This window comes from Pogoniulus pusillus, chromosome 42, assembly GCF_015220805.1.
Source record: "Pogoniulus pusillus isolate bPogPus1 chromosome 42, bPogPus1.pri, whole genome shotgun sequence".
NCBI classification, from domain to species: domain Eukaryota; kingdom Metazoa; phylum Chordata; class Aves; order Piciformes; family Lybiidae; genus Pogoniulus; species Pogoniulus pusillus.
In genome coordinates, this window is record NC_087305.1 from 2829981 (window position 1) to 2843803 (window position 13823).

Sequence of the window (13823 nt, forward strand, 5' to 3'; positions counted from 1 at the left end):
ATTATCAGGTCCATTTCCAGCTGGTTGCTGTTGCTGGGGGGTGCTGGTTCCCGAAGAGGTCCCTTGCCCTGGATCGGCATCTGCGGGAGGGTTTTGATTTGATCTTGCTGGCCGCGTGGTTATTGGCGCTAGGTGAAGGGGGCTGGGCTGAGGGGGCAGGGTCCGGGGGGCTGCCCTGGGCGGGACCGGAGGCGGAGTTCGGGGCGGAGCCGCGCTAGGGGCGGTCTGCCCTGTCGCCCATCCCCCGCAGTTGCAGCTGGGGCAGTGAGGACCACCCCTCCCCCTAAGCACCCTAATGGCGGCGCCCACTCGATATTTCCACGTGTCCCAGTTCACCGCTATCTTATTAATTCCCAAACCCAAATTTACACACAGTGAAATAACAGCTATCCAGTACCATTTTTCCCCCAAAATATCTGGAGCTTCTGTGCTCCAATGCATATACTCAGATTGATTCCATGTTCCAGAAACATTTCTAAACACAGTGATATTACTAACAGAATTCAGGAAATAGGCATAGACTCGGGCAGGCAAATGCTTAGAATATTCCCAGAGCATATCAATGACAATCCAGAAGACATGGTAACTTATAAACTTTAACAGCCAGCCCCACAACAGCCATGCAAAAGCGTTAATGATTAAGACTTTCAGAATATCCATTTTTTAACTTCCAAATCTTCTCTGAAAGAATTCTTTCTACCTAGCCCCACGTTGAGACGCCAAATAAATTGTCTTGGGTTCAAATGCAAGTTCCCAGAGACTCTTATAAATTTGGTAGACCCAATGACAATTTATAGAATTTATAGAGTTTATAGAGTGCCCTCCCCTCCTCCCCCTCCTTTCCCCAAAAGACAGGGAGAGAGATAAAAGGTAGGGACACCCCAATAAATCAATCTCACTCGATTTGGAAGTTAAAAAGGAAAAGTTTAACAATAACTTAGAAAAAAGGGATTGGAGGTAGGGGAGTTTACAAAGGATGAGGAAGGGAAAACAGCAAAATACAAAACAGGGATGGATACAACCCGAGTAGTGTGATGGTGTCTCTGCCTCGTGGCTGGTATGCAGTATCAGTGTGTGTGTGCGGTCATGAACGCAGGTAGTGAGCAAGAGGGCGAAAAGAGGAAGAGACAGGAGAACTCCTGTCTTTTATACCACAGGAAGTGGGGGGAGTGGGCTAACCATCACCTGGAGTGTGGCCCACCCCTGAGGAGGGGCCAAGACCCCTAGGGTCAGGTTCAGGGTCACTCCCCCAGGAGTGTTAACCCTATACAGGCAGTCCCATATTCAGTGCTGTGGAGACTATCTGCATGACAAAATCCCTGAGGGCTGGCTCTGAAGATGTCCCTGGCTCAAACCATTTCTCTGCAGGTCTCTCTGGGAGCATCACACAGGCTGCTCACTGATGGGATCGCTGAGCCAGTGAAATATTGCCAGCAGGGCAAGTCAACAGACCTGAGACAGAGCATCTGCCACAGCCAGAGCCAGTCTGAATGTCAGAAGCAATCTGAATGTAAGGCCAGGCTCTGAGTCGATGCTGCAGAAGCAAACAGCACCAGCATGCAACATGAGAGATGAGGATTCAGCTTCTTGTGCCATCAGGGAGCTTGAGCAAACATCTCTCCAAGAGGCTTCTGTTGCATAACTTCCACTGATCTGCACCAGCACTACACACACAAACGCTCCAGAAAATCCCTGCCCCAGTCCCTCTGGACCTATCCCTACTTGACAGGCAGGAGCCCAATCCCAGATGCAAAAGCAGGACCAACAACCCTGTGTGGCTCAGTCCGAGCCTCATGCAAATTCCTGCCTTGGTGCTAGCAGCTTGCAGCAGGCAGGCTCAGCTCTGCCAGCACTGTTCCATGGAAACCTTCAAAGCACAGGGAGAGAAGTTAGCAACTCTGAACTACACAGAGTGCTCTGCAGCCCTGGTCCCATCACAGACCACCTCCAACAGGACAGCATCTTACTGGCTGGGCAAGCGCAGGAAGTACACCACCAGGTACTCGAAGTGCCAGGAGCATCTATGGTGCACATCCACCCTGCCAGACCTGAGACCCTTCTCAGGAAGGAGAAATCCTGGCAGAGGGCTGAGTTTGTGCCCAATGGCCTCTGTACAGAGAGCTGGGATGGTGTCACACACACCCACCCCACACACACTCACACCTTCGCACTTAGCCTTCTGCTATCTCAAGCCCGAAAAGTCACTTGGGCCAAAAGCTGCCCAGCCCTGTCCTCCTCCTCCTCCCCTCCTCTCAGACAGTTTTCAGAGGTTTTCAAGTGACCTCATCTGTCAGCAAGCAGGCAGGACACAAAAATCTAACCTAGGAGCCCTGCCTTCAGGCTCTCTCTGTAGCCACTAGATGACACCCCTCCCTTAGCCACTTCTCCAAGGCTTCTGGCACTTCCATCTCTTCTCGCCTCCAGCTTGGGTTCTGGATGCTCAGAAGTTCTGGGCACCAATTCCTACCTTTGACATGGAAACCAAATGCTCAGCAGACTACAGGAAAAGCAGCTCAGCTGTTGCTAAGTTTTCATACTTTCCCCTTAGCTTTGTGCTTGACTCGGCCCAGCCTGATCAAGCTGTTCCATTTGGATGCTCTCTGCATTTGCAGTTGGCTTGCAGTCTACTGAAGATTCCAGCATTACTGAGGAATTATCAAAGCAGATAATAAATAACAACTAAGATTAGCAGAGAATGGCTTGGGTTGGAAGGGGCCTTCAAGATCACCCAGTTCCAATCCCTGCCATAAGCAGGGACACCTCTCACAAGACCTCATCCAACCTGGCCCTCAACTCCTCCAGGGAGGACACATCCACAGCCTCCCTGGGCAACCTGTTCCGGTGCTGAAAGGGTCTTCAAGATCATCCAGGTCCAACCTCCTGCCATGGGCAGGGACACCTCCCTCAAGACCCCATCCAACCTGGCCCTCAACACCTCCAGGAAGGAGGCATCCACAGCCTCCCTGGGCAACCTGTTCCAGTGCCTCCCCACCCTCACTGCCAACAATCTCTTCCCAATCTCCAGCCTAAATCTCCCCTCTTCCCACCTAAAGCCATTCCAAACAGCTCTTCAGAAACTCCTGGATGAAAAGCTGCTCTTGTCAATCAAGACAGATCTGCTCAGGAGGGGTTCACTTAGGACAAAGTTAAAGGTCCCTTTTCTGCCACAGGATCTGTCAGCCTACAGCAAGGCTCAGGAATCACAGAATCATAGAATCAAGCAGGTTGGAAGAGAGCTCCAAGCTCATCCAGTCCAACCTAGCACTCATCCCTACCCAGTCATCTAGACCATGGCACTAAATGCCTCATCCAGTCTTGAACACCTCCAGGAACAGCGACTCCACCACCTCCCTGGGCAGCCCATTCCAATGGTAAATGGTAAAACCTTCATCTGGATTCAGTGAATGCCAAAACTAAGACTTCAAATTACTGCTCCTTCCTCTTGGTCCATTTGCAGTCATCACTCAAGAGCAGAAGTCAATGCTGCAGTACTGCAAGTGCCACAGGATGCATTAAAGCATGCTTCATCAACCGCTTTGGGAGGGCTTTGATACGGGAACTGCACAGGCTACTTTAGCTCCCCACATTAAAACACAACTGTGTATTTGACTGTTGGGTTACAGGGGGTATTTGGAAGCTGATGGATGGTTTTTCATAGAACCATAGAATCAATCAGGTTGGAAGAGAGCTCCAAGCTCAGCCAGCCCAACCTAGCACCCAGCCCTGTCCAGCCAATCAGACAATGGCACTCAGTGCCCCAGCCAGGCTTGGCTTCAACACCTCCAGCCACAGCCACTCCACCACCTCCCTGGGCAGCCCATTCCAGTGCCAATCACTCTCTCTGACAACAACTTCCTCCTCACATCCAGCCTCAACCTGCCCTGGCACAGCTTGAGGCTGTGTCCCCTTCTTCTGTCCCTGCCTGCCTGGCAGCAGAGCCCAACCCCACCTGGCTACAGCCTCCCTGCAGGCAGCTGCAGGCAGCAATGAGCTCTGCCCTGAGCCTCCTCTGCTGCAGGCTGCACCACCCCAGCTCCCTCAGCCTCTCCTCACAGGGCTGTGCTTTAGGCCCCTCCCCAGCCTTGCTGCCCTTCTCCAAACACCTTCCAGTACCACAACTTCTTTAAAAAAACATTCCTTTCTCCCCCCTCCCTTTTTTCTTCAAGGGTTGGGGTTTTTAATTGCTTCTGGAACATCACACTCTCATTTAACCCTCTTGCTCAGTCTCATTTCCCACCTTCTCCATTTTCACACACAATTGAACCGACTTACAGCAAAGCAGAATTTATTAAGCTGAAGACAATGTGGGTAATCAACATAATGCACTGTCTGCTAATCCCTGCTCACTCCATCCTTTTTTTTAGTGTTTATTCGACTTTTGGTCCTCATTGTTGAGAGCAGGGAGTATGGATTTTCTTCCCTGAGAAGAGGCATTCAATTGGAAAATGTGCGTGGTCCTGTGCAGGTTGTGTGCACGAGCTCCAGCAGAGCACTGGATAAAAGCACCATCAATCACATCAGTGCAAGGAGCCTGAATTCTCAAGCCTCTGGAAATCCCTCCTTTAGCAGCAGCAGGATGAGGGGGCTGCAAAGATGCAGCCAGCAAAGGCATGGTTATAGAAGGTTGGGATTGCCCCCAGTTCAGATGTGGCTGCTTCTGCATCTGAACATGTGTACACAGGTGGAGTTCAGCTGTGCTGCAAACTGAGACCTCAGTCCCATAGAGACCCAAACTGATTCAACAGGCAGGCTTTGACTCACACCATCCACCTTTCTTTCCCACACCTCCATTATCCCTCAGACACCAGATCCCAATGTATCCAAAGGAGCAAGGCCAGCACCTCCAGGGGGCTCTGCTGATTCTCCACCTGCACTGCTGCCTTCAGCTCTGGAACCCTCAACATAAGAAGGACATGGAACAGGTCCAGAGGAGGCCACAAAGATGCTCTGAGAATTGGAGCACCTCTCCTACAAAGAGAGGCTGAGAGAGTTGGGGTTGTTCAGCCTGGAGAACAGAAGGCTCCAGGGAGACCTCCACACATTGGAAAGGTGCTAAAGGAGACACACTTTGACAAAGGCTTACAAGGGCAGGATGAGAGCTGATGGCTGCAGACAGCAACAACCCCAGTTAAGATTAGACATTAGGATGTCACCACCACCAGGGTGCTGAGGCATTCAAACAGGTTGCCCAGAGAAAACTCTGGGGGCTCCAAGCCTGGCAGTGTTCAAAGTCAGGCTGTATGAGGCCTTGAGCAAGATGGGCTAGTGGGAGGTGTCCCTCTCCATGGCAGGGGGTTGGACCTGGATGAGCTTTAAGGCCCCTTCCAGCCCAACTCCTTTGGTTGACTGTGGCATGCATGGGATGATGATTGCAAGGAACACTCTGTGGAGGATGGACTGAGACCCACTACTGTCCAGCATCATTTCAGCACTTTAAAATCATAGAATCATAGAATCAGTCAGGTTGGAAGAGACCTCCAAGATCATCCAATCCGACCTAGCACCCAGCCCAACCTAGCACCCAGCCCTATCCAGTCAACCAGACCATGGCACTATGCCAGTCTTTTCTTGAACACCTCCAGGGACTCCACCACCTCCCTGGGCAGCCCATTCCAATGCCAATCACTCTCTCTGTCAACAACTTCCTCCTAACATCCAGCCTATACTTCCCACGGCACAACTTGAGGCTGTGTCCCCTTGTTCTATTGCTGGTTGTCTGGGAGAAGAGCCCAACCCCACCTGGCTACAACCTCCCTTCAAGTAGTTGATGACACAGTGAGCATCACTGCTGCTGCCTCTTTGAAGCAGACATTGCAGCAGGCATAAACACACCGAGCAGCGAGGCAGCGTGGGGGGAACAGCAAACAGCAAACCAAGCCCCCGACAAAACAAGATCCAATACCTGTCCAATTCTCCCATGTCAAGGCATCTGCTCTCAGCTGAACAGGCAAACATCTAACCTGAATCACTGCTGATCTGCAGACACCCAGCTATCAAATTACAAACAAGAGGTGCAGTCAGCTGAGTAATTGACAGAAAATTAAAGGCAGCTCTTGCAGACAGATCTGATTGCAGGGTCTGACAGAGCTCTCTGCCACGCAGGGTGGTCGGAGGGAGGAACCAGCCATTATTTACAGGAGATGAACAAGCAGCTGAATGGAAACATTTCACCAGACACCTCCTCATGGAGATATTTAGCCCCTTTTTAATCTTTCAATTAAAATAAATTATATTTCTATTTGCCTTTAATCTCTCTTTGTTTCACTGCTAGCCTACATGCCATTACACTTCAATCTGCTCCCTGTGCCACGGCATCCATCATTTAAGGGAGCCCAGAGTAGGGTGAGAAAATAACTCTGCTGCCTATTATGCTAAAGCAGAGCCAACATCCACACTCTGCTCACATTAATGAGGTAAGGGAGAGCGTTTCCATTCCGGAGCCCTCATTTTAGGCAGGGATATTCAATTGGCAGAGTCGCAGCCAGCAATCAAAACTGCAGTGTGGGTTCGTTAGGTAACGCTGCCTCCTGCACCCACACTGCCACTCATCTGCCCCCGGCTCAGGGGGGCCCTACCAGGCAGCACCTATGGTTTTGCTACCTCCCAGGCCCCTGCAGCACCTGTGTGATGGTTTGTTATCTGCCCAGACATACACACAATCAATTCACCCAGACTAGACTCAGCTGGCTGGAGGTTAAGGAATGAAGCTTTATATTCACAGCTTAGCACAATGTACAACCAGACATGGACACAAATATGTGCAGTTATAGAATCATAGGATCAAGCAAGTTGGAAGAGAGCTCCAAGCTCAGCCAGCACAACCTAGCACCCAGCCCTGCCCAAACAACCAGACCATGGCACTAAGTGCCCCAGCCAGGCTTGGCTTCAACACCTCCAGCCACAGCCACTCCACCACCTCCCTGGGCAGCCCATTCCAGTGCCAATCACTCTCTCTGACAACAACTTCCTCCTAACATCCAGTCTGAACCTCCCCTGGCACAGCTTGAGGCTGTGTCCCCTTCTTCTGGTGCTGGGTGCCTGGCAGCAGAGCCCAACCCCACCTGGCTACAGCCTCCCTGCAGGTAGTTGTAGCCAGCAATGAGCTCTGCCCCGAACTTCCTTCAAAGATCTCATTGAGTGATTCTGTGCTCCACAACCTCCCTGGAGGTGTTCAGGACCAGGCTGGATGAGGCCTTCAAGGAACCTGTTCTAGTGGGAGGTGTCCCTGCCTATGGCAGGGGGTTGGAGCTGGCTGAGCTTTGAGGTCCCTTCCAACCTAAACCCTTCTACGATTCTAACCACACTGTGACCTCCCTGAGTGAGCAGCAGGGACAGGAGCAGTGAGCAGGCAGGCAGGGAAGCCAGGAGGGTTGGAGCACTCAGAACCTATTCTAAGTTTCTGGACACCTGTGGCTGTTGCTGACCTTCAGAAAGCCAAAGCTGCTTCTGAAAGCTGAATCAAAGGCACCAAGTTCCCTCCACGCTTCCCCCCGGTCGTTATGACAGATAAAAGGGTTGAAAAGGAACATAAGAGGGGACAGGTTTTGCAAATTAAATATCAGCTACATATTTCTGATGAAAATAAACAACTTTCAAAATTCTCTCCAGGTGCAGCTCTCCTATCAGCCAAATTGGATCTTGTCTGAGAGAGAGATAAAATCAACAATTCCCTATCTTTAATCTTTGATTTAATAACCCCATTTCTCTCAAAGGGATAAGCAAAGCTGATTGCATTGCTGAGGTGTGTCAGGTGTGGAGTTTGGGGAGGGGGTTGTGGGGAGCACAGGGGTGTGCTTCATTTGAGTTCATTGCATCTTCAACCCTCCCTTGAGCCAAAAGACTGTTTAATGACCTTGCTACCTAGAGAATGACAGAGGATGCAGCCTGTACATGAATGCTTTCCTGTCTTCTGACTGCTCCAGCAAAGGCTTTAAAGCAAAATCTTGTTTCATTTACCAATAATGTTAGAAGATTCAGCCTCCTGCAAAACAAACCATCAAATGGCTGCAGTTTCATCTGGTGGGGAAAAAAAATTAAGGGTACACAGAAGGGCACAATTTATCCTGGCTTGGGTCTGCACAACCATCACCTGCAGTCTGAATAAAGGGAGGAGATGCATCAGGCTGCAGCTAGGCTGGGGAGCAGGAGAATGAGTCATAGAATCAGCCAGGTGGGAAAAGACCTCCAAGCTCATCCAGTCCAAACTAGCACCCAGCCCTAGCCAAGCAACCAGACCATGGCACTAAGTGCCTCATCCAGTCTAAATTACAGCTGATAGATCTCCTCAATGAAATCCTAATTAATGAAGCTACTCCCACTCTGGTGAGATTTCCAGGAGCAGAGGTGTGAAGCTGCAGGGACAGAGTCTCCAGCACTGCACCCCAGAGAGGTTGGTGTCATTCCACAGAAGCAGAAGCTAAGCTGGTGAGAGGACAAGGGAAGGGTGTGAGAAGGTGTGGGCTGGGTGATGGAGCAGTGAGGTGGATTGGGAACTGCTCAAAGGAAAGAAGCCAGAGAGTTGTGGTCAGTGGGACAGAGTCCAGCTGGAGGCCTGTGACTAGTGGAGTTCATGGAGTCATAGAATCAGAACAGGTTGGAAGAGAGCTCCAAGCTCAGCCAGCCCAACCTAGCACCCAGCCCTGTCCAACCAACCAGACCATGGCACTAAGTGCCCCAGCCAGGCTTGGCTGCAACACCTCCAGCCACAGCCACTCCACCACCTCCCTGGGCAGCCCATTCCAGTGCCAATCACTCCCTCTGACAACAACTTCCTCCTAACATCCAGCCTCAACCTGCCCTGGCACAGCTTCAGCCTGGGTCCCCTTGTTCTGTTGCTGGCTGCCTGGCAGCAGAGCCCAACCCCACCTGGCTACAGCCTCCCTGCAGGCAGCTGCAGACAGCAATGAGCTCTACCCTGAGCCTCCTCTGCTGCAGGCTGCACCCCCCCAGCTCCCTCAGCCTCTCCTCACAGGGCTGTGCTCCAGGCCCCTCCCCAGCCTTGCTGCCCTTCTCTCAACACCTTCCAGCACCTCAACATCTCTCTTAAATTGAGGAGCCCAGAACCTGACACGAGCAGCAGGATAAGAGGAAGTGGGCTCAGGTTGCACCAGGAGAGGTTTATGCTGGACATCAGAACAAACTTTTTCACTGCAAGGGCTCTGAAAGCCTGAACAGGCAGCCCAGGGAGGTGGCTGAATCCCTATCCCTGGAGGGGTTTCCAATCTGCAGAGATGTGATGCTAAGGGACATTGTTCAGCCTTAGACATGGCAGAGTTACAGAACAGTTGGATTGGATGAGCCTAAAGATCTTTTCCAACTAAAACCATTCTATGATCCCATCTTTGAGTGCCAGATGGATGCTGCAGATCAACCTGTGCTAAGCTGAGGTCCCAAACCAGCAGCCAGCCCCTCGAGGTGCCAAAGCTGTCCCACAGGTTTGCATTCCAGCTCGCAGGCTTTTGTCACCCTCTCAAAGGCAGCAGCATTTGCAGCCTGTTGCCTGTCCTGCCCAGCCTTATCTTGCATCAGAAGCACTTCTCTAAATGCTTGATCCATCTATTTTTCCAATAATGGAAAGCTCAGGTGATGCTTCTATGGCTCCTGGAGTATGGATTTCTTGGGAAAACTCTGTCACTTCTGACAAATGCAATCTCCCAGCTGGGCTGGGGAACCCTGCTCTGGACCCAGCAATCACAGAGCTAATAGGGCCCTTCAGAGATTATATCTGAACTGGAATTACTCCTTTATAGCCTCTCAGCATTTTTCCCATTAAAGCAATGATGTCCATTTCCAAACCCCCTGCTTGTCAGGGTGTGACTCTGGAGTGGCTGCAATCAAAGCATGCCTGGCTCTGCCCTCCCCTTACCTCACCATGCAGAGTGAGGAACACAACATTATTAATACATTCCTGTTTCACTGCAAAAATAAATCTCAGGTTCAGGCCTGAAGCTAAAGACCTGGTAGACTGATGGATACTTTTCCAGCACTTTTACTTACTGCAAAATGATAATTTATGAGTTTATGGCTATCCAGATGGATTACAAGAAAGCTTAAGTGCCCTTGAGAAAAGGGCAGGATGAATGGGGAGGTAGCTGTGAGGAATTGGATGGATCCATAACCTAATAAAAGGATCAGCAAGCTTGCAGGTGACAGCAAGCTAGGAGCAGCTGTGGAGCTGTTAGAGGGTAGCAGAGCCCTGCAGAGGGACCTGGCCAGGCTGCATGGGTGAGCAGAGGCTAACAGGGTGAGACTGAACAAGGCCAAGTGCAGGGTTCTACACTTTGGCCACAACAACCCCAAGCAGCACTACAGGCTGGGCACAGAGTGGCTGAGAGCAGCCAGGCAGAGAGGGAGCTGGGGGTGCTGGCAGAGAGGAGCTGCAGAGGAGGCAGCAGTGTGCCCAGGTGGGCAGCAGAGCCAATGGCATCCTGGGCTGGCTCAGGAGCAGTGTGGGCAGCAGGACAAGGGAGCTGCTTCTGCCCTGTGCTCAGCACTGCTCAGGCCACACCTGGAGTACTGTGTCCAGTTGTGGGCTCCTGAACTGCAGAGAGATGTTGAGGTGCTAGAAGGTGCCCAGAGCAGGGCAGCAAGGATGGGGAGGGGCCATGGTCTGGTTGGTTGGGCAGGGCTGGGTGCTAGGTTGGGCTGGCTGAGCTTGGAGCTCTCTTTCAACCTGCTTGATTCTATGACACAGACAATCCCTCCAGACCTCTGTTTTTCACAGCCCTGTAGCTGCTGAACTGTGTCTTTTACCACATAAAAGCCCTTCTGCCACACACAAGTAGCCCTCTCACAATTTTAACCTATTAGCCAAGAGCTGAAGTACTTTTCTCTCCCTAAACTTAATGAAAACATCTCCATGTCATTATGAAAAAGTCATCTCATCATGCTCCCTCTTTCAAGCCATTACACTGCTTTTAATATTTGGGAAGGCAAAGTTACCACTAATTCATCTGATCTCTTCCTTAGTTAATGCTCAGAGGCATTGCAATTGTTTATGCAACATTTAATTCCTTTTTGAAGGGGTTTTAAAGAACTACAGAATCCTTTCAGCTGGAAAAGGCCTCTAAGACCATCCAGCCCTGCCACCCTCAGTGCACACAGGCAAGATGACACCGAATGGTGCTGTGGTCTGGGTGCTGTAAGTGGGGAGGCTTTTCTTCAGCTTCATCAGAGCATGTTTGTAAGGAGCCAGTCACTGATGAAACATGTTCAGCTGACACAACCAGAGCACAAACACCCACAACACACACACACCCCCTCCACATCAGCCAGGCCAACTAAGAGAGCTTTTATTCTTTCCCTGATTCCTTTAACCTCCTCCTTTCAGCATCAGCACTGGGACTACACAGCTGAATCCCCCAGAGGCTTAAGAGTGTACATGCTCTGCTCCTTTCACAACTCAGAACTCATTTTCAGAGACATAATTGAGAATATCTATCAAAACCTACAAGCATTTGCTGACCTGAGGGGGAAAAAAAATGTCTTCCTGGGACTCAGCATTAATACACTGCCCTAAGACTCCAGGCAGTACCAGCAGCTTCCTTGTTTCTGGGTCAGAACAAAAGAAATCACAAAGTTCAAACCATATATAATGAAAGCCATAAGCCAGTTACACAGTTTATTAGTTACAAGAAATCACACTCGAAATCAGGGCTCCACTGGGAATGCACAATCCAATTATAGGACAAAAGTAGGAGGAAAAAAAAAGGAATGTATTTCTAGAGGTGTTTTAAGGAGGTGTCAGCTCAGCTGCAAAGAGGGGTGGCTGGCAGCTAAACCTGCATCCTGGCAGCTTGGCAAGTCCTGTTTGCAGGACAGCAATAGAAACCAGGCAGGTTAGGGAATACCCACAGGAAGGGAGAGTCAAGTTTGTCCCCCAGCCCAGAAAGCTCAGCACACTTTGGGCAGTCTGTGCTGATCACAGGTCACTACAAGAGAAGTGTGCAGGGTTTTTGTTCCCCCCCCATACACACAAACCCAGCTGAAGCCTGGCAGAATGATGACCCACACTGATACAGCTTCACTTACAAGTTTGTTCAGCTTCTCCTTTCTGTATTTCAAGTAACAACTCTAAATGATCTCAGTGCTTGAGGCATAAGGTGCCAGTCCCAGGCATCATACCATACAGTCCCCCAAACTCCAGATTAACTCATAGAATCACTCAGGGTTGGAAGGGACCACAAGGATCATCTAGTTCCAACCCACCTGCCATGGCCAGGGACACCCTACCCTAGCTTTTGGATTCCTCCAAAACCACTTCTGCCTCTATTTACCTTTTGCAACAAGGATTCATTCACCCCATGCACTGAACCCAAACCATTTCACTTCCACTGCCTTTGCCCCAAACTCTCCTCACTCATTCAGCTTCCCAGTATCTTTCAAAAGGAATGCAGATGTTGCCCCAATTAGTACTGCAGCACTAACAAACCTCAGTGCAAGCAGACAGGGTTCTTAGGTAACACAGTTCTCACCCAAATCAAGAGCCTAAAAAGAAAACCTCAGCCTCAGCCTCTTTGTTCCTTAGTTCTTCTCTTGTGGAAAGAATAATAGAACTTGAGCAGCTTCACAGGGGTGTTGTCAGAGCTAAGTGCATTAAAGATGAAGAGCTGCCTGGATAGCACAGTGATGGAGGACAATACCTAAGACAGGATTTCATTTATTCAAAGCCCCTACAAAAAGTGCTCAGCTCCAGACACCCTGCAATAGGCATCTCAAACGCTGAAGTGTTCTTAAATCACTCTAAATATATATTACCAAGCAAGAAGGGGTTTGTGGCCAAGTGTAAACCAGCTTTCCTCTTAGGAGGGGAAAAAAAACCACCCAACACTTTTATCATCCCTCCCTTTTCATTCTCCCAGCCTCATCCCTGCATTCAGTGCCACTTTACATCGCAGTGGAAGCCAGGAGTGTAACTCAGGGCTCTGTGGATATATGTTTGTTCAGTAAACAAGTTAAATGTGTTTGCATAACTCCTGCTCAAAGAAGATTCAACCTTCCCCGAACGGCTGCGTGCTGCCCGTTCCCTCTGCAGATACAGATCAAAACCAGAGAGGGGAGAATAAACAGAGAGACCACACGCAGCATCCAGCTCATCACAGAGAGCAGAGCAAGCCAAGCTGTGCCAGGGGAGGGGAGGAGGAAACAATCACTCTAAAGGTCCAGTGACAACTTGCACAGACTGACAGAATTTCTTAGACAGGAAAAGACCTTCAAGCTCCTCCAGTCCAATCATGAGTTCCACACTGGCAAGTCCTTGAGTAACCCAAACCCCTCAGCACAGCATCTCAGAGCTAGGAGTTGCTATGGTTGCAAAGGACCACCGGGGTCAGCCAATCCAACCAAACTTGGCACAAACAAAGGCAATTATGATGTGGATGTAACACATCAGAAGGAGTCTGAAGCATCTCTTACTCCACTGCTGTTTTCAGTGGGACTGGTTATGAAATGAGCTGCTGGGTAAAGCCGACACGAAGCCAACTGCTGGGAGCCTGAACAAGTCCCCAGACACCTTTTCTGCTTCTCTGCTGTTTGTGTCACCAGCTTTTAGCAGCATGTTTACATGGAGCACCGACGGTGACCCAGATCCTGTTGACACTGCAACAAGGGCTACTTCCTCCTGGCATTCCCAGGGAGAACTGCTCTGCATTCCACAGGCAGAGCAGCAGAGCTCTTCCCTCTCTCCTGCTCTCTGGCTTAAGCCAGTGACGCTGCTTAGTGCGCAGATGGAGTGGCCTACACTTGTCACAACCTTTAAAACTCATGTCAGAAGAATTCTGACTGGGGACCACAAACCAAACACAAAAACCCCTTCCAGGCTTCGG

The 13823-nt window shown here is 50.3% G+C and overlaps 1 protein-coding gene across 2 annotated transcripts in view; it reads right to left on the reverse strand.

Annotated features, from left to right (window-relative positions):
* Positions 1 to 13823, reverse strand: part of LRRTM4 (leucine rich repeat transmembrane neuronal 4) — a 472503-nt gene that overhangs the window by 380372 nt on the left and 78308 nt on the right. The window lies entirely within an intron of this gene.